We start from the raw sequence: 22588 nt of genomic DNA on the forward strand, positions 1-22588 counted from the left end.
GTGTACTCAGGAATCAGCCACAGTTCTATCTTCAGTGGAATTGTAGTGATTTAAGCACTTCAGTGTAGGAGTTGGCTCAGTATTTGATTATAATTACTTGGGTAACTCCTCCAGGTTTCCAAGTTACAAACACAGACCAGGATATTTTAAAATTTCTGGTACTGTTTTTAGAAAAATTTTAGAAAAAAATTATAGAAAATTTCCTTTTCTATACCTAAGTATTTTTGCAGATCTGAACCTCAATGACTATTTTCATTCTAAAATAATCTGTAATTATTAACACCAAAACTGAAAAAAAACATCTCCAGAAGGAAAATTTTCTCTGTGTGAAAATTTTCTCTGTGTGAAAATTTTCTCTGTGTGAAATTGTAGGTGATTCTTTGTGTCTTGAATATAAGATGTATGAATTAAATTCCTAAATATTGACAAAAATAGAACATAAAAAGACTTAGCTGATAGAAAGCATCAAGCCCTGCTATCATAGATACCACATTTTATAATCTCCAGTTTAAAAACAGCTAAATATTTTCATCCTAGTACTCTCTGAGAACAGATCCAAAATCTAAGTCTCCAATGGTCAACAAGATTAATCTAATTTTCAGCCTGGATTTATTCATATCTAGTTCAGACAAATCTGCTTTTGTGCCAAAACAATTCTTTAGTTTGAAGAGCATTTCTTCATTCTTTGGATATTTGTAAGCAAAGCCATTTTTCTCATCTTGGCTTGGTTAATCAAGCTAATATTTTCTATTAAAAGGTAGAGTCTCCTAAGTATCTTTATAGCCCTTCTCCTGCTCTGTTTCTGTCTCTTTAACTTTCTGTACTACATCTGATCAGGATTTTGCACAAGAGGAGTCTTTTATAGCAGCAGCTCTACCACTTCCCTTTTTTTAGCTTTTTTATTCACTCAGAATCAAATTTTGCATTTTTAGAAGTGAATGCCCTTGCCATTTTTAGAAGCACTAACTGAGCCTGTGGATCAAGTAGAACACCTGAAAACAAGACATATATGGACAAAGCTCACTGAATTTAGAACGCAGCATTCCATTATGGATTATCAAGGGCCAGACCTGGCATTTTATTTTTCATCATACCATCCCTTATTACTTCACTTTTAAACATTTTTTGGGTTTGGTTTTTTTTTTTTTTTTAAATTGGTTTGTTTGTTTAATTTTTTATTTAATTTTAGGAAGTCTGCAATCTTCTGCTTTGATAATGGCTTCCAATTTTGTATAAGTATTTAATCAGCACGGTATTTTGTTTCAAAAAGACTTATTTAATAGGAAAGAGCTGAAAGACACTCACCTTGGAGACACCTCCAGCTGTCCTGTTTCAAAGCTTTACTGATGCTAAAAAGACTAGTTCAACCCTCCAAGTTCTATTAATGATCTGAATAGAAAATCAGTTTTACTAAATTACCTACAGGTTAGTTTGACATGACAATCTAACATTGATAATCCATATATAAATTGCTTCAGTGGACATTTAGATTTGATATAATGAAAAAATTCTTCACCAAAAAGTTTGTCAAGTGTTGGAATAGGCTGCCAGGGAAGTGGTTCAGTCACCATCCCTGGAGGTGTTTAGAAGACATGTAGATGTGACACCTGAGGACATGGTTTGGTGATGGATTTGGCAGCACTGGCTTTAAAGATACCTAAAATATATTTTTCAGCCTAAATGATTCTCAATTATCTCTTTCTGCCGTTACCACCAATACTCTACCTGTATTTTTCTTTCGCTTTTCTTTTGAGCTATTCATTTTCATACCCTTAAGGAAACACAATTCAGTTTAAAGTTCAGATTTTATTCCTTTTATTTCTGCTACAAAGACAGGTTCTTGCTGATTTGGTCTTTCCCAAAATATATTTTAAAATCAAATTTCAATTTCTTTTTATCTCCTTATAGCATTGGTTGACTGGTTTCAGTAGACTCAGGAGTTATAATTGCTGAAAATTGTAATCAAAATTCTTTCAAAATTGTTATATCAATTAAGAATAAATCATTGTTCTGCTCTTATATTTTTCTGGAGGATGAATTTGCTTATGACCTCAAGTATATACTTTTCTTTTCACACAAAATTCTATCAAATTCAACAAACATTATTGCATTTTAATTGAGAAAAATAGTAGTCTATTTGAAAAATAGAAATAGAAAAAAAAGTAGTACTTTTGAATGAGTACTACCCATTTATGAATCATTACTATATGCACAAAACAACCATTTATTTTAGTTAGTGCTAAATGAAAGAAGAAAAAAATATTCTTTCCCAAGAAAATGTAAAAATGTGCCCTCTGTATTAACAATATGTTTATAGTTATATAGTTTGCCTAATGTCAGAAGAAGTCTAAACACATCTATCATTATTACATGTAGTGGTTTACAGCTTAGGTCATCTGTCATAGTATGTGGTTATTATACATCAAAGGTCAGATCTATATCAGGAAAATGGAAAATCCATTTTCTGTGCATCATATTTTTTAGCACTTGACTTGTTTCAATCCAAAGTGTTTAATGTGGACTTTTACAATATAATTATTCATGTTAGAGAATATACTTTTAGAAGTTTGCTGAAGGTAATATACAAAATGCAATAAACATTAAACTCTAGAGGTCAGTTTAAAAAAAAAAAAATTCTCTCTCCACGCTAACATGAGGTGAGGGTATTGCCCTGTGATGTTGAAAGGGAAGAGAAGCTACGTCAAAAAGGCTAGAAATAAACAATCAGCTATAAAAATACACAGGCAGCAAGTAGTGGCTTCCAAGCACCTGCAAGCTAAGAAGAGTTCATTTCTGCTATGTGACAAAGGACATTTAAGTAAAGGGATGCCAGCAGAGCGATGGTGCTGCAAATCAAGATACGGGCATACTTTGGCAGATTAGTCAGCTGTCTGTGCAGTTGCTTGTTGCCTATGGGACTCCAGAGGATTAATTACACTGTGGCAGCAGGACTCGTCATGACTTAGCTTTGTCTGTACAAGTAATTGAGTGAGCAGCATTGAACAGCAGCGCTGCTGAGGCCATAGTAAAGAGACAGCGAGGGACAGGCAGGCCCTGTCAACGCAGCCTACAGACCCCAGTGCCGTCCCAGACAGGGGAACTGGGGAGCAAATCACACGTTTTCCCTGAGTTTCAGGTTCAATTCTGTTGCTCCAAGTTGCTGTGGTTAATTGAAAGCAACTTCTGTAAATAGCATAATAAAGAATTCTAGATGGTACCAGAATCATTATTGTTTTAATCCAAAGTAGAGCACTTTAGGCCAGATCATCCCAGACCTGGCCCTTATTTGCACAGTGCAACTACACCGACAGTATATGAACTTTCACCAAATGAGAACTGAAGGAGCTGTGTTAAGGAGCTATGATTCTTTAATTCAAGCCCAGAGTATTTTAATTTTTACATAATACTGGATAGTCTTCATGAGGATGTTGATAAGCTTCTCTACACAGATTCAGGGCAAAGGATCCCTTTTTTAAAGAGTAAGTTTTTAAAAAGTAGAAACAATAACTCTTATAATTGTTAATTATAATTATTATTTATATTTATTTATAACTAATATTTATTTGTATATTATGCAAATATTTCAGTCTTCAGTGTCCAGACTGGTGCTGTAATACATGTTAGGTACATATGATGGACAGAATACTTTCTAGTGAATTTAATCATGTTCATAATATAGAACTGCATGCCTTCTGAGGTTGTTTCATCCCCATGCACTTTGGATTCTTCCTGTCCTTCTTAACAAAAAAAATTCTAAAATTTCTAAAGAGCTTCCTTAATTGTAGATCCTCTATATATACTAAATCTATATACAAAATATTTTCTGTCCTTGTGCTATCATTTTAAAGTCTATTATAAGTATAATTAAACTAAAACACTATATTTAAATAATAATGCTCTTTCTCCAGCTATCTCAGTTGGCTTTTGATTAGTTACAGAATAACTTTGGGTTCAAGACAACATACTGTTGATAGTCTCCATTTTGATAGAGAAATATCACAAAGAAGCTGAAGAAAAAGTTTTGAAAAGTACTAAAAATCTCATGGATCCTGAAAATAACTGGAAGACAGTGGCTTTATGGAGGACTAAGGATCACAGGCATGCAGCAGACAGTGGGAAACTGTTGGATGTTTGATGAAATAGCAGTAAATCAAGAAAGGAGACAGAGGCTATGGTATCTATTGCACCAGATGGCAGAATGACCCAACAAGTACTAGGCCCACCGTACTTTATTTAAACCAGAATTTCTGTTCTTGACTTTTCAGAGGCCAATAATATCTATTGGAGAAAACATTGATATATTTTTCTACCTGGATTGTTAGGTAATTCTAAAGTCACTTTGTATTACAAAACCCAGATTTGGGCACATCATAAGGCTGCACATCCTGACAAGCATTTTGTTAGTTTCCAATTTATTTAGTACTTTATTTTTTCATTTTGAGTTTCTTAAGATTTTTTGTTTATTTTGTGTATTTTTTTTGTCTTTGCACCAATGTTTTATCACTTGTCATATGCACTAGAAGAAATAGATGAAGAATTTTCACGTGATGTCTGGCAGCAAAGAAATGAAAAGCATCACAGTGCAACAAATTTAATCTATTTTATAGGCTAGGTATAAAGAGGTATAACAGGAAAGAGATGGTATTTAATGTACTGTGAAAAAGTAATGTCAGGAAGAACAATTAAAAACTCTTCAGATTCCCTTTCTCTACATCAAATGGGGATTTTACTCTTTCAAAGGCATATGCTTTTTCAGCTACTCCTTTGAATGCCTTTGCAAGACTGAAAGTGAGTACAAAAAACCTTATATGTGATTACTAAAAAATAATTTTTACTTTAAAACCTCTTTCCAAATTAGCAGAATATTATAAGTTTGTGAGCTACACATTTATAAAGACACTTATATGGCATTCTAGTGCTCTAACAGATACAACCAACTTACCATTTCACTTGGAAATAATATTTTTTTTTTCATCTCCAATTTTTTACATCTAGTAAAAAGTAAATTCTGAAAATTGCTTCAGTAACTTTGCAGGCTGTACCTACTTGAGTATTGATCTTTCTAGAAATATTTTAGGTGTCTCATTATCTCAGTTGAAAAAATTACAATGTCAGCCACAATTTTCATAAACTGGAATCAACAAATACCATTAGTATCTTTTTTTAGTTTTTTTTTTATTATGGCAGCTATTCTCAAAGCTGCAATGAAATGAATCATCAAGGCAGCAAATATACACGAAGCTGATGAGAACTACTACAACAAAGACATATAAATTAAATAAGTAGGTAGTGAATTTCAGCTAGTTTTGTAGGTCTTCGCTGATAACATATGGCATCAAGCATAGGGGTTCATGGCAGGGAAGCATGATAATAATTAGATGACTAAAAAAAGTAACTGGGTTCAGTAAGATAGCAAACACAAGGAATTCTGGCAGAAGATCTGAAGGGAGGTGTTTAATGTTGTTATCCCCTCTCCTCTCCTTTAGAAGTGCAAGCCTTTGATCAGTTTTTCATAGGTGTGAGGTTAAAGAATTTTTATATTATGAGATTTCACAACACTATTTTTTCCCTGTCTGAAACTACTTACATATGGTATCTTCTATTTTTTCTCTCTTATATATTAAACAAACACTAAGAAACATATATAAGAACACATATTTTCATAATATGTTCTCTGTGATCATTAAAAGATGAAGATTTGGTTTTTCCCAGAAACCCTTGGGAAGTGGCTGATGGGAACAATCTGCTGAGTCTGGAAGTTTGGCCTATTCTTGACTGAAGAATCTGTCCTATACTACTCCATGAATAAATATTTCAAAAATCCATAAAGTAAGGTTAGCATAAGTTGACTCCAGAGCACCAGAGCAGAGCTCAGAAATTATTTGAAATCATTTCTCTGTGCCAAGTACTTCACTGTCTCATGTATGGTATCCTGTCCCTGTTCGGGCGCCAGTTGTTGGAGGGTGCCGCGGAAGACAAGACTCATGATATCATGATCATCAAGTCTCAGTTTATTGTAACAAATTACACAGTTTATATATGTTCATTAATTAGCTCATACATATTGCAAAAGCCAAGCTCATGATTGGTTGCTATGTGACTTGTACTATTATCTTAAAACTATCTTTGTGAAAGATACATGCCTGCCCAGCTGGCCTTGCAGTTAGAACAGCTTAGTACTCCTTTGTTCTTCTCTATCTACTTCTACATACCAAGCAGTTTCAATATCCTGCTTTCTGCACACCATCTACTCTTCAGGGCCATGCGAACTTTGCAGCAGTCACGTAGCCCTCCCTATTTGGATTAATTTTACAGTATCATGTCCCTTGTTGTACAACCATTCCTCTGTCAAGCTCTCTTCAGTATCCAACTGAACTATTTGCTTTGTTACATAGACAGCACTTTATTTTTCATGACTATTAGTAGCTTAACCCTACATAATTTTTTAATTTTTTTAAGAAAAACCAGATCTTTCTCAATTAGCTCATGAAGAAACTAAATTACCTGGCTTGTGCTAAAGATAGTTCAACTGTGCTATCAGTTGTGTTGTGAGACATGAAAGTGGATCATCATGTATGTGATGTAGCTAAACCCAAGAGGATATGATTTCTATTTACCTCAGTTGTTCTACCAGATGTGTCAATTTAACATTAAAATAGACAAATAAAATCTCTTTAGTATTGCAGGATAGGGTAACAATGAATCATACTCATCCATGTTTTTCTTTATGACATGTTATATGTCTATGTTCCTACACTAAAGTCCTACAATCTACTTTCCTTCATCTTTATTATTGGAAAATAATCTGAAAACACTAAGTGCTGTGATCCCTGGGAGCAGGAGTATATCAATAGCCAGTGAAGAACAATCTGTATGCTTTCAATACAAAGAAGGATATATTGGTTGTGGGGTGTTTACCCAAATTAATTGTGCAAGCCAATAAGAGGACATCATCAATTATTTGCTGAGCTTGAAAAACATTGATGTTATGAAAAAGAGACTTCTTCAAACAATAGAGTAAAATAAAATCCTCACATGTGGAAGAGAGTTATAGTCAAACAGAAGTAACTGTGAAGTATGACAGCTATATATTTGTTTAAAACAATTATGATTTATGAAGACAGATAAACTAAGAGGCAGAAATAAAATTAATTAATAAACAGGGAATCTAGTAAGTAAAAAGAAGTGCATATATTAGAAGTTTATGCATAATACACAGCAAGATAAAAAAAAGAATCAGAATATCTAACTGGTGATTGTTTTGACAGCTCTTGAAATGAAAAGTAGTTTTGATGATGACTGAAAGCAGTGAAGAGCAAAGGCTGAAAGAAGTAGGGATGATTTCCTGTGAAGAAAGAAGACAGCTTTTTTTACACAACTCTACCATGAACACAGCCAAAACTGTGTGCACTAAAGGCACTTTCTGCTTTGGAGCAAATGGTGGAAGATAGAGATCCGCTGTAGGAAAATGAGCCAGAGGTTACAAGCTGAATTCCATGTTCCCATTAAACAAGAACTGAAGGAAAACTGACATATGTAAGCTCTGGAAATCCTATGCAATGAAACATGAATGCAATAAAGAGTGATGTCATACACGGTCATACTAGTCACTGTCAACTTTGGTTCATATTAGTACACATTGATTTACCACTTCCATCTTTGTTGGAAGAGGTGTCTCTCATTGAAAACCTGAAAATCGTATAAAAAAAAATTGAGCTGTAAGACCAAAAAATTACTTCAACTGTCAGCTCAAAAGCTGTTGTAAAAGAGAAATTGTTCAATTTCAGATTAATTTATTCATGCTCTATTTCTCTTGGAAACAAAGCCAAAACCACCTGCAGCTAAGATACATAGGAAGCCAAACAAAAAACTACATATAGCTAATTTGTTCTTGGTAAGTAATTTAGCTGAATTTCATATATCAAGTTTTGTGTTCAGTGTCTGTAGCAGTGCAATTCCAGTATAACAATCTCTTTAATAATACCAGACACAGGAACAGGCTTGGATTTGGTGTGTCCTCTAAAAACAAAGTTAGGGAATTTTCAAGCAGCTCATAGCAGGCCATCAACAGAAAATTAAGTTTCTCAAAAGTTATTACTTTTAAAATGCTATCCCTAAGTGTGGGAAATTTCCCATTTCCATAATTGAATTTTCATTTGATGCCATTATGGATAGTTCTGCAGAAGAAAATTTAATCCAGTTTAACACTCTATGACATAAAGTATTTGTTCATTTAAAACAAGACAAAAAACATGCTAACATCAAATGTTAAATTGCAACCAATGCCAAAGGCAGAAAGGGATAAAATATAAATATATTTTTTAAAATAATTCTTTAATCATATACCTTTTATGAAATCAGCAGAAAAATACTTTAACTAAGCATAATTTGTCTTAAAATTTGAGCTGAATTATCTTAATGAGAAATTCAATTCCAACAAACATCTGTTTCAGAAAAATCAGAAGGATTTTTACCTCTTGAAATACATCTAGAAAACAAAAATACATACCAACTTTCTATAAGCAAATGAAGTGCCTTAGAAGACAGCATGGAATACTAACTGAAGCTTACAGAAATTAAACAATTTTGCATTTTGAAAAATACATTTTAATTCTAGTCACTCAAACAAATATGGATGTAACTGTAAATCTATTAAATAAAAATATAACATTAACAGCAAAGGGTAAGTACCATAAATTCCAAAGTACTGTAATGTTTGCATTAATAAAACCATTATTAATGACAGCAAAAAATTGTGTATCACTCTAGCACATAAAAGATGGATCACATGATCTTACACTTTATGACATGTATGCCTTGACTAATCTTTGTATCCTATAATACCAAATGGCTAATCCAATACTGTTCCTTCCCACCAAACTATATTCTCCTATATGTTTCTGCAGGCATCTTTTTTGTGGGAGATGTATATTACAAGAATGCAATATACCTGTGAACAGGTATGGAAAAAATCATTCCTTCTTAGGAAAAAATAAGCTGGAACGGAAGTGGAAGCAGACATCAAATTTACATGCATCAAAACTGACAAAAGCATGAGAAGGGATGATCTGAATGTGCAGAATGATTGACCAATGGGAAAGAGCCATAGAATAATAGACTCATTTAGACTGGAAAAGACCTTTAGGATTATTAAGACAAAGAGTTTACCCAGCACTGCCAAGCCCACCACTAAATCATGTCCCTAAGTGACACATCTATTTCTCTTTAAATACCTCCAGAAATGGTGACTCAGCCAGTCCTTTGGGAAGTCTATCCAGACTCTGCAGAGCTTTCCTACCCTCTAGCAGATAAACACTCCTGCTCAAACTGGTGTCATGTGTGAACTGACTGAGGGTGCACTCAAAACCCTCATGCAGATCATTGATAAAGATATTAAACAGAACTGTACCCAATACAGACCCCTGGAGGACACCCCTTGTTACAAGCTGCCAGCTGTAAACAGAAGGGATAGCTTGAAAATATTTGACTATGACTAAGTAAATATGTTCAAGGAGGAAAAAAAAGGGAAAAGAAAAAGGAAAAAAAATAACCTCATAAAAATAACTTCATATTACAAACATTGGTCAGGACAAAATCAGAAAATATTTTGCAATTTTTTTTTATAATTTACTAATTCAAGGTATTTTCAGCAAATAATATTGTGATACTATTGTAAATAGCCTGTCTACTTACAGTTGCAGTAGTGTTACTCCTAAACTGAGTTTTCCCAAACCCTTCTGTGATCAGGTTCAAGTCACACCATATCCGTAACATATTATCATTGAAAAATAAGATCCTACCTTGGAAATCAGTCCAACAACAAAACCTTTGAAGGTCAGGAAAGTCTTGTTCTGTTTGATTTGGTTTTAAACCCAAATGAGTTAACTGCTTTTGAAACTAAACCGTGGAAAATCCAAAATTATCAAAGTAGTGATGGAAGTGCAGTAATTAGTTCCCAGTCCAGAACACTGGAAATCTTAATGGTCTATATTAGGGAAAAAATGTGTTTCTCTAAGCTTCACTCTAACCCACAGTCACACATAAAACAACTGTCATGGTTTTTTTTAACAGGGTGCATTAATGGGGCATTGTAATAAGTGTATAATGATCTTTTTTATTAAAGGAGAAAAAGCACAATTTCATGTGAAGAATCATATTCAAGGGACAAGGTAGTGTGTCAGTGATTATTTCCTCTTCAGAAATGAACATTTTATTGTCACTTAATATGATGGACAATAGATATGGATCATACAACAAAATGCAAAAATATTTTCTGAGTGACTATTTAAAAGTGCATAAAAGGTTTATGCTTGGCAAAATGAACAACTGTCTACTTCTGTTTAAAGCACCTAGAACCAATGTGCCTTTTTTCCCCATTCAAGAGTAATAAGCCTGGATGTTTCCAAATATATACTCAGCTTTCCTTCTTCACATAAAAAATGTATACAATTTAATTAAACATATTTGAGTCTGCTAATAATTTTTATACATTTGCTCATACTAATGATTCATAAGGACTAACTTTAACTTCTAGATACTTTAAACTTTTAGGGACTTAAATATTCCTCTGTCAAATTCTGGGCCCCCACAGCATGCAAAACTTTGCAGTTCTGGAGAGTGACCAGAGAAGGACAATGGAGCTATTGAAGGGTTTAGAGACCACAAGAACAGTGGCTGAGGGAGCTGAGAGTGTTTAGCCTGGAGACAAGGAGTCTCGGGAGGGACCTTATTGCCCTCTACAACTGCCTGAAAGGAGATTGCAGCAAAGTGGGGGGTCAGGCTCTTCCCCCAGGCATGTAGCACAGAATCATGGAATCACAGTTTATTCTACGTTGGAAGGCATGCACAAAGATCATCATAGTGAAAGGTAAAGAGGAAATGGCCTCAAGCTGTACAGGGGAAGTTCAAGTGGGATATTATGAAGAATTTCTCCATTAGAAGAGTTGTTAAGCATTTGAAAGGGCTGCCCAGGGAAGTGGTAGAGTCACCATCCCTGAAAATGTTCAAGAAATACCTGGACATGGCATTTAGTGCTATGATTAATTTGACAGGATTGTGTTCAGTCAAAGGTTGGACTTGATGTTCCTGAAGGTCTATTCCAACCTCAGTGATTCTATGATTTTATACACATAAATCTTCTTAGATTTAGAAAAGAAAGGAAAGCAACAGACTTTACACTATCTTCATGACAGAAATTTTTGGTTTTTTCTAATTTTGCTAAGTATAATCCTGTATGTGTAACCTTTACTTAGGTATTAGTTTCATAGAAACACAGAATAGTTTCAAGGGATCTCTGGAGTCTGTCCAGTTCAGCTGCCTTGGTCAAAGCTGGGTCAGCCAGAAGAGGCTACTTGGAGCTGTGTACAGTTGGGTTTTACCTGTCTCCAAGGATGGAGTCTGCACAGCGTCCCTGGGAAAACTGTTCCAGTGTTCAATCCCCCTCATAATAAAAAAAATGGAAAACTATTTCATATTCAGACAGAACTCTTTGTGTTTCAATTTGTGCTCTGTTTTTCTAGTCTCTAATTGACTAGACACCACTGGCAAGAGTCTATTAGTGAAAATAACAATAATTTTCTCAGCGGGAACGCAAAGACATAAAGTACACTTCTTTGACAGAATTAGAATGATAAAGGTAACCTTTACGGGGAGTGAGAATAAAACAACCCTGATAGATGGAATTAGCCCAAGAACAGTACTGAGCTTACCTAGCCTGCTTCACAGTATATAAAAGAGATTCTTCTTTGTCGAGTCCTTGTAAGGCCACAGATGCTGCCTTGTCTCAAATTCTGGGCACCATATTTCAAGTCACTATCAGCTGAAACAAAGCATGAGGAAAAAAAATAGCAGTGAGAGGTCTATTGGCAGGCCCTCTCAGGAACAACTGAATGATCCAGTTTACTTATCCGGGGGTAGAGAAGACTGCAAGAAAAGAGACAACTATAAGATGATATTCATGAAACACACAATGCATAAATACACTTTTTTTTCTTGCCTGTGTGAGACAAAACAATAATAACACTTTTGCATTGCAGCAAGGAAGATTCAGATTAGATATTAGAAAAAATGTATCTTTTGCAAAGGTAATGGAGCAATGTATTAGATTGCTCTGGAAAGCATCAGTCTCCAAAACTGCAAACGTGTGGAAATATATATTAGGAATGACATAAATATGGATCCCTGGTGAACACAGTCTAAATGACCTCTCAAAATTCACACAGTATTATGAACCCACAATATTAAAATTGAATAAACATGCACTTATTAATTATACATGCATTTAAATTAAGCTAATCTTTACTGATTTAAAAATAAATTAAGAAACATCAATTTATCTCTTGACAAAAATGAAATGAAACACTGTTTAACCAGAGAAAGGGCTAAAATTATTATGAATCCTTAAGAGTAAAACTTAAACCTGGATAAAATTCAGGAACTATAACTTATGTGATGTTTTTCTTAAGACCTGAACTAGAAATAAATTGCTCCCTGAGGAACAGAATAATAACTGGAATCAGTTCTTTGTTGCAGAATTAAGGCAACACTGCTGTGTTGTTGATGCTGACTGAGTATTTTAAGCTTCCTTAATCTATTTCTTCCTAGATCTATGATTTATGACATCTGAGGACTGACCTTTAAATTTCCACCCTAACAAGCAGGTTTATTTGCACTCCTTGGAAATAGAAAATAAAGGCCTCCAGGCCAGTAAGTATTAACTTCTTTAAGCATACCACATTGTCTCACATACAGCCCCTTAGAAGATGTGACAACACTTTTTGAGGTCCAACAATTTCCTATTTTTTTTAAATACATCTAATTTATACAGTCTAATGTACTTTATTTTTGTGGCTTAACAGCTATTTTTAATGTCAGCAGAAAACTATCCTTTTGAATTAAACTGGATTCTGAAATGCAGTGCAGCAAGGAAAAATATAGAATTATTTTTGTTGAATATGACTATGAAATAAAAGATCTATTATTCTTAGTTTGTCAAACACTACACATATCAATAGCCTTTCTACTAAAAATCTACAAATGTCAAAATTTCTCTTATTATCTATTAAGAAATATGACATTGAAATTAATGAAAGCATTTATTTAATTATAAATGTAGAAATGCATAAATTTTTTAATGCTTTTATTATTATAAAAAATATTAATATTTTTTTATTATCGAAAAGCTGGACTTCTACAAGGCAGATATTATAAACTTTGAGTCTAGGAAAGAAGACGACCCTTAATTTTCTCTTTAGAGATACCAAATTGTGTTAAGGTCACATCAGAATTTGAAGGCAGTAATAATGTGCTTAGATGCATTTCTCTAAATTGCAGTAAAAGTCGATACTGTTTTATGTCAGTTCCTGAGCTACGGACACCACCTAGAGAAATCCAAGTTTTGTCATTTTGTTGCTCCCAAATCTTCACTTCTGCTTTTAACTTAAAAAGGAAAGAATTTGGGCCACTGAGATATAGTTCAAACCAATGGACAATGCAAATTCATACGAAAAGATGAATCTCCAACAGCACCACAGGGGGGAACTTACCTGCCATTATGCCAAACGCAGATTCAGAATACTAAAACTAGAACAAGAGGGTTTGAGCTAGTAGCTGCATCAGACTCCCATCTCTCTTAATAAAACACAAAAAAGGATCACAAAGTTCCTACTGTTATGAGTTATGTGATTTTACAGGCAGTGCCCTACTTCCCCTTCTTTAGCAATGATGGTGGGTAGGTAGTCAGTGGGGACAAGACCCCTCATTTCTCTCTGTGCATACCCACATTAGGAGGAAGTTGAATTACACTCCTAAATCTAGATTCACCTCTTCAGTCCAGAAAAAGCCAAAGCTGCATCACTGGCTAGGCTTTCAGTAAATTTGACTGACATTTTTACCCTTGCGATCAATTTGGCATCTATATCAACTATCTTTCTGCAATTCATTAGTTTTATTTTAAAAAAGTGTATGTAAGAAATACAAAAGGTGCAAGATGTTAAATCCACTCAGGCATATTGAATAAATAGATATGAGTGCTAATATTACAGACAACAAAACAAAATCACTCGACACAACTGTTCAAGTGCTTGAATTAATGGGTTATGGAAATGGGAGAAAAGATAACCAGCACTTTCCATATTTGACCGAAGACTAACTGTAGTAGTAAAAAACCTTTTCAGATATTTAGGTATTTAGGACACTAAGTGACAGAAATAGACTTGTAAACATGTGGATCCTAGATGTCACAGTGACATACAAATGCGGTCCTAAAAGGAATTGGCAAAATAAAATTACATTACTTTCAGACAAGTATGTAACACATTTATTCCAGCAGGATTTTTGAAAATGAAGTAGCTGGTCTCATCACCCAAAAGGTGTATTTCTAAAACATTTTTTTAAATAATTAGAGTTTAAGGATAAAATAGAGATTCATCCAATGACTAATTAAACTGACAGAAGCATTTGTCTGACTCATTGGTTAGTCACAGTACTCCAAGCAGTAAAAATAGTGTCTTATTAGTCTTTTAAACATTTATTCCTTATTCTACTTGAAATTTATAGTTAATCTTTTTCCTAGTGTACAACAGCCACTTATAACACAGGGAAAACTTGGAGAATAAAAAGTATATAAAATGTCTGTCAATCTCTCCCACATGTTAGGAATGAATCATTATAATGGACCATGAGCTGCAGGGTGACTCTGAATGGAAGCCTGTAATTAACTTTGCTTCATGTTTTATTGATAGCATTTGCTGTTTTCTGAGATCTGATCATGCATCTTGAGCAATGTGCAAAGTTATAGATCATGCTGTGCTTAGGTACCCTGGAATTGGGAAATACATGCAGAACTAAATAGATTAGATGGAAAATGTACCACATCCCTTGTGATCTGTATACACATTTCAATTCTCCCTTTTCTGCCACCTGTTATTTTTTTTTTTTTGTCTCGAAGCACACTTGGCATTTAATATGAAACAGGGAAGTCAAAGTTCTTTTTTATTGTCTTGGGCCAATATTTACTGATATTAGTCATGGGCATGCTGAGATAGAATAAGAAAAAAATATTCTCACTTAGAAGCAAACAAATCTGTACTTTAAAATGCTATAGACCTGACACTTCAGAGCAAATTTGGAGTTGCAGGCAATTTGCAGTTACAAACTTGAGGAGAGTTTAATGGGTGTGGATGAGCCTTCTGTTATTCTGCAAGCAAGTCACCCAAAAATTGAGAAAAATATGTTGCGCTTTTTTTTTTTTTAATATGGGTAATTTGGCAATGCTAAAAACAAATTTTACAAAATCCTGAAAGACCCTGGATTATTTAGAAGCAGATGGTGTGAAAAGCATTTTAAATCCCTCCTGCAAGCTGTGTTCTGCTTCATATACACAATACGAGCAGAAGCTCACAAACTAGGATCTTCCTCCAGACAGTTTTGACCCCAGCCTTCACATCTGGTATCACATTCCTGATCCTATGGTACACTTCTATCATACAGCCACTTCATGTTTCTAAACCTCAATAGCTTTCTTAACTGTAAAGCCTCAGTTAGAGGAGGTCCCTCTAGTGTGATAAACGAAGCAAATATTAATGGCGAAAAAAAATCACAGTGTAACAGCATAATTAAAAACTGCAATATAGAAATGAAAGAATTTAGAAATGCACAAGCACAAGTATTTCTGAATTTCTTAACCACTGAGTAGTCAATTTAGTCAACACAATGCTATTCCTATGATGCTATTTTTGCCTGTGCTCTTACTTAAATTGAGTCTTGGCTAATGATGGAAGAAGAGGAAGCAAATTGACAGACAACACTTGTGTCACAGTCAAATCTAAAATTCTGACTACATGGAAAATCCTCTTACGAGGATGATAAGGAAACTGATAAAACAAGTGGTGGATAATGGGAACATTTCTGTCAGAAACACTGGTTATATTTTGGTTTCACTGACAAACCTGTGTGGACTGAAACACATTTCTGTCTATTGGCAGCCTCAGACAATCATAAAAGCATACCTCATGTTTTAAAAACTCATAAACTGATTATCACAAAGTTTACAGAAAATTTTACATTTACCTATCTTCTTTAGTTCTTCAATTTAAATGGATCATTTAATTAGCATTTTCAAGCATTCTTCTGTCAGTATGACAGGCAGATTCTCATGCAACCCCTTGATTCTGTGAGTGAAGGGTTTGTGACAGTGCGCTAAAAAATATGAGCCTTGAAATGAAATCCCAAGATAGAAAGCATTGCTGCAGTCTTATACTGGTTTGAAATAATTTTTCTTGATTTAGCACAATCATTAGGGAATTTTTGCTCTATTCAACAAACAGTTCCCCAGTTTGACAATCTATGCTGTTTGCAGTGATTTTTAATAGCTAACTATCAATAGCTCATCTCTTCAAATAATTTAAAAGTCACACAGCCATATATGTCACTCAACCTGTATTGCAATCATCTACTGTGAGTTATAAAGCACTGAACATTTCCTATGAGACCAAACACCTCACACAGTGAAGGCCTGATCTGAATAAATTACCAACTTTATGCAATGAGTTAAGTCATAGTGAGAGTTAGTAAGAGACTGAAGGATAAAGCCCAGGTTTGCAAAAATGGAAAAATCTGAATCCAAAAAATTCTCCCTATATCATAACTTTGACCCATCTTTTTAAAATTACTTTCAAAAATAAACAAAAACAATTTACCAAAAACCAATCAAATTAAACAAATAAAAAACCAAAACCAGAAAAAAAAAAAAAAAGCCAGAAAATCCTTTAGTATGTGCATATTTATTAGTTTAAAAATATTATTTTTATTTAAGGACAGTTACAGCTATTGTGTAAGCACCTTCCTCACCCAGGCAATGCAAAACGAGATACAAGAACATAACTAACTCTCATCAGCTTATGCAGACCTGACTCCACACCTACTGCAGAGGTTTGACATAATGGTGATAAAACAAGATTTTTTTCTGTAAGGTTGTATTTTTGTTATCTTTCTCATGTGAATGGAAAATGGTGATTTTTTTAGTCAAATGTGGAGAGAACAGAGATGTGGCTCACCGTGGTCTGTAGATGGAACTCAGAATAATACTAGTACATTACTTGTGACTAAAAATTCAGTTAGATACTTTTTTAAAATTTTCTAAGCTGCAAAAAAGAACAACAAAAAAAAAAAGGACTATCAAAATTAGTTTCCATGACTGAAAAACAGAGAACAAATTATCTCCCATTTGGCCAATGAAATTTTTTTTGCTTAAAGAAATATTTCAAGTAAGTGCAACCCCTGAAGTGTTCAAAAACCAGCTATTGTTTTATATATATTTGTGTATTTGTACATATATGTGTGTGTGTGTGTGTGTGTGTACACACACACAGATATTTTGAGTGGCTTCATTTTAAAACCTGAGTGCATCACAGAAAACAGCTACTTGTATTAATTTCTCATGTGCATCCCTTAAAATGCAAATAACCTTTAAAAATATACTTCTTGCTACAACTTTTTCCAAACTTCTGGTAACTTTTCAGGAATTCTTTAAAAGCAGCCAGTGCTGCAGCTTTTTCTATCCCTTCTGCAACCCACAGCCTGTTTCTCTTCTATACAGAAGAAATGAGGGAGATGCTATAAGCCATTCCAGTGCTTCTTAGTTGATGCATTTGCCAATTAGTGTGCAAAACATCCTCTGAGAGCAACATTAAATTGCTGAAGATATTTAGATTATATCATGAGATCCCAAACAAGCTCAAATATTTCTAAAATTACCTAAGTAACATTCTTATTTTTCTTAATTATTAGCTGACTCCTTCTGAAAAGTGGGGTCTCTAAATTAAAGAAACGCAGTAGATAAAATATTTTTTTTGCTGCCATAAGCAAAAAGATTTTCCTCTATGAGGTTGTGTCAAATAAAAACCATAGTAGACCACTAATAGCCATGACCTATGGCAGCCTTGTAGTACTGTGTAACTGAACTATTTCCTTTGCTAAATCTCCAAACACACCACTGAGAATCCTAGGTCAGCATATATGGTAAGCAAATCACCAATCGCCCAACAGCTACTTCACTATCTGCTCCAGAATAAAAGATTTCTTTGCCAGCTTGAACTTTTGGACCTGGGTTTTGACCCTGTCTGAATTTTCATTGTGTTAACAAATGATTCTGATGGTAAAACTGTGAATCTACATACAGGCCTGGTGAGGGAAACACATCAATAAGTAATTACTAAAATAAGTCAGGTTGCTTGACCTAAGCATGCAAGGTTTCTAAATTTATTTCCTTCTCCCTCTTCTCTACTGTCACTGTAGCTTTAATTTGTCCTTCTCTTCCATGAATCCATTTATACTGATTGCATCAGTGCTCTTGGCTATTTATTTAATATTTCTAGTTCTCTTTGCATGAAATAGCCCTGCTGGAATTCCTGTTTATTTCTAATTTCATTTTGTCTGCACTGTTTTTTTTCAAGCAGTAGGTTACAGTTGATTAAAATAAATTTGAAAACAGATGCATTTAGTATAGGAAGTGTTTGTAAATTGATACATTTTTTTTTTTTAGCAATGTTTTGAAATTCAACTTTATTAATGAAATTGCAGAAATAATTACCCTAAATCTCATATTCAGGTAATTACAAAAATAAAATTAACATCTGTTATTACAAATGCAGAATGCCAAGTCATAATGTGCAGGTTAGGGGTTAACACAAGCAAATTGGACATGGTATATAAACACAAGATAAATTATTGTATGGTGGTCTAATTATGTTCCAAGCATTATGTTAATTATAATTTATATCAATTCAATAATTAAAGAAAACAAGCTCTTTCTTTAGTTTCCTATTCAAAATCTTCTGTGTACTAAATTACTCTGTGTCAGCTAGGGTGGCAGTAAACCATAAATCCAGCAGCAGCAGCAGACAATATTTTTTAAATCTAAGAGGAAGTCTGTATGTTAGATTTGAAAGAAATTTTGCTCATCAAATGGGGTCAAATGTAAACAAGATCAAGTTAAACAGGGCATAGACAATCCACTTGTTGTCTGTCCAAAGAATTAAATGAAATATTTATTACCTTAAAGATACTGACCTAAAGTGTTAGTTTGCAAAATTAAATTAGAATGGGATATATTTTCTAAGGACAATCCTAGGAAAAAACCCAGAAAATCATATAATATAAATACATGGCTAAATATAAATTTTAGAGGTTATTTTTATGCATTTCCTTTAATAAAAGTATAAATTTTTTATCTCCTTTATACAAAGAAAGAGATTTTCAAGAACAGTTGATATTCTGACATAAATTTACACATAATCTGAATGTGCTGCATCTTCTGAATATGAAGATATTTTACTAGGACATCACCTGAGTAGTTTTCTCTACCCTCACAATTAGAAGATTAATCTTAATATGCAATCTATCTCCATTATGCAATTAAGTCAATTATCCTTCCTTTCTAACATCACATATTTTATAAAAGTAAAGGAATACCACCTATACCTTTTATAGCTATAATTAAAAATGTGAGCCAAAATGAAATCAACATCATGGACCTAACAGATAGTTCAATCACTTAAATATGATTTAAGAGCAGGCCCTTCCAAACATACAGTTTGTAGTGATTTCACCTCTATCTGCAATTCCTAACAAGATCTTTTCCATTCAATTTCCAGAGTGGGTTTTTTATTTGTTTGTTTCTTTGTTTCCACAATTTCCCATTAAATCATGAGACCCCATTCAGCCTGGCCTTGAACATTCCAGGAATGGGCCATTAGTAACAATCTACTGTACATCTACTATTGTACTTCAGTCCTGTATCTGACTGAGATATCCTCATGCATCTCAAATGGTACAAGTTGTCTACATTTAGCCTATAGAATTAAGACCAAAGCATAACTTCTTTCTTTTGCTTAATTATTGAATTCTTGCAAAATTTTGGATAGACTTGACCCTAGGTTCAAGACTCGAAAGCCTAAAAAACTTTAGTAATTCTATTTGTAGATGTCATATTCCCAGTTTCAGTCCCCAAGCAGAATGCAAGCTGGCCTCCAGGAAATTAAGTCTTTATCAATAACTTTGCATCACAGTTCAAGCTTTTACTTCAGTGACATTCAGATTTTTCATTTAAGGACATATGTTTTCACTTTGCTCATCTAAGTGCAATTTTAGTATAGGTTCTCTTCTGACAAGATAACTTGTATTACTTTTTATCTCCATTATATTATTACTATTTTCTTCTTGTCTCTTAATACCAAAAACTGAGGAAATATGTCAGCAATCTTTTACATGATGTTTTGAAAATCATTCACCACCTTTTCACTACATGAAGATTATTGATACTGCCTAGTCTTATATTAAAACCCTGTCCAATCAAGGAATCTAGGATCTAGACAAACATCTACTCTTAAACATTTCATATTTCAGTTTGTACAAAAAGACTGTAAATTGGTGGACAAAAGTGTATTGTCACTGTCAACAACAAAGCCATTACCAATATCAAAGTGGAACAAGAGACATTATTTCTAAGACTAAACAAAAGAACATGTTTCCCAGACTATGGTAAAGGGCTTGAGATATCATTCTTCAGATGTCTCAGAACAAGCAATATTGAACAAAGTAATATTTCAGTTCCTGTTATAGAAAATGAAAGATGATTCAGCACTTGTTATAATATGTTTATTTTCTGAATTTACCAATCTGTATTTAATTTCAATGCCTTAGTTATTCATATTTTATATTATTTATATAATCAGTGCTTTCTTAAGAGGAAAGGCATAGAATTAAGCCACTGATAAGGTCCTAGTTAAACACAGAAACCCAGGGGAAATGAGGCTGGGTTTTTTTTCCCACATTTTCTTTAGTGCTAGTGTCATAAAGGATCTATTCTTATATCCCTTAATAGCATTTATACTCTAGATGCCATTTGAAAAATGCCTTCTTAAGCTATTGTATAGTATAAGCCCTGTATAAGCACCTTCCATTTAGTTGGACTTTGCTGGCCTCTGAAGTCTGTACCAGCTATGTAAGAAATTCCAGTACCTATCTTAGGATTTCTAGGTTACTTAGACTTAGTCCTAGGCCAGTTCTTTATCTTAGAGCAATGCAAAATGAGACCGAGAGGAAAAACTGTTTCTGATATTTTGATTATACTGGAAAATAGTTGGGTCTTTTTGAATTTACTCATGCAGCATTTCTGAGTTCTTTCTTCCTGCAGTCTGACAGGAAAATACCCCAAATCAGATAGATGTCCTCTGACTTCTGTCCACTCCTTCCATCATAATAGCATATATGTGCCAAGTGCTGCTAGGTCCTCTTTTAATTACTCAACATATAAGATACCAAAGCACATTGTCAGAAATTGTACCAACATCTGGTTACTGAGCTGGGGCTGAAATAGAAGAGGAACTCTTACATACCGAGGCTGGGGAAAATGCATTAGTCCTGAATCAAAGCCTGAGAAAGAGATGATGCTTTGCTGTAAGAACATGTCGAGCAGAGGTAGAACTGAGCAGATTCTTTACAATTTGTGGGACAAGTCTATTGTATGTTGACTCTTCTTCAGCGTGGTGATATTTTATTGGCATCCCTATTTTTTGTCCCAAAATGAATTTATCTATCACTATAATCTGTACTAATCACTGTAGTTGCTAACCAATTTTTGCATTTAATGGTGGATTAGCCAGCAGTTTCTATTAAAAATGAGTATGTTCAGTGCAGCACTAATAGGCACAGCCAGCATTGCCTGCCAATCCTTTACCATTCAGTTGCATCACATAATCTAAATGATTCATTAAAATATACTCTTTTTATTTTATAGTGATATATGTATTAAAATTAGATGTACATAAATAAAATTATATGCATTTTAAAAATGGCAAGAACATAGTCAAAAATGATGATTCAAAACATAATATAGAGTTTCAGAGAAAGACAATTCAATAATAACTGTAAATTGAGTGTCTCAGGCAAAAGCCTACATTGTTTATGCTACCATAAAGTTGTGTAAAGATAGAACAAAAATACAGATCTTCTTTTTATCTTTGGGCCAACACACCTGCTGTAACATAAGCTACGTTGATCACCATGTTCTGCAACAATATACTTATATGTTTAGTTCATGAAATCCCAGACTTGCAGGAATTCCACTTAGATCCATAGTCAATATGCTATGAGAAAGACAAATCTTGGTGCTGAAGCCTGGGCAATATCATGTTTCAGCATCCAAATATTTCAGAAATGTGGGAGTCAGGCTTATAGGACCTGAAAATATTTTGATAGGCCTTTAAACTCTTTATTACTTGTACCAAAAGAAGAAAAATAAAATGTTTTAAAATGAAACAAACTTGTGAAGAACTGCAATAACATTCATTAAAACTTATTATACATGCATTTTTTTTAATTTGGGAATGGCAATATTAGGGTGACCTAATATTAGGGTGACCATGTGTTACTTCCTAATTAATAGCTCAATTAAAATTTACCTTATCAATTTCCCTCTTTTGAGAAACACAGTGAGGATGAATAGCTTGGGATGTTTTTCACTAGATTTATTGTGTGATGAAATAATATGTTAACCCATCATAAGAAGTGGCTTGTATAATATAATACG

General features: G+C 33.8%; 1 long non-coding RNA gene across 1 annotated transcript in view; it reads right to left on the bottom strand.

Moving 5' to 3' along the window:
• Positions 1-1071: 1071 nt before the first annotated feature.
• LOC146767866 (uncharacterized) overlaps positions 1072-22588 on the bottom strand; it is a 77758-nt gene continuing 56241 nt past the window's right edge. Inside the window, exon 2 of the long non-coding RNA XR_014953686.1 lies at positions 1072-11818. This is a non-coding gene — a long non-coding RNA (uncharacterized LOC146767866). The remainder of the gene's footprint in view (positions 11819-22588) is intronic.

The sequence above is a fragment of the Lonchura striata genome, chromosome 3, assembly GCF_050655825.1.
Source record: "Lonchura striata isolate lonStrDom1 chromosome 3, ASM5065582v1, whole genome shotgun sequence".
Lineage (NCBI taxonomy): Eukaryota > Metazoa > Chordata > Aves > Passeriformes > Estrildidae > Lonchura > Lonchura striata.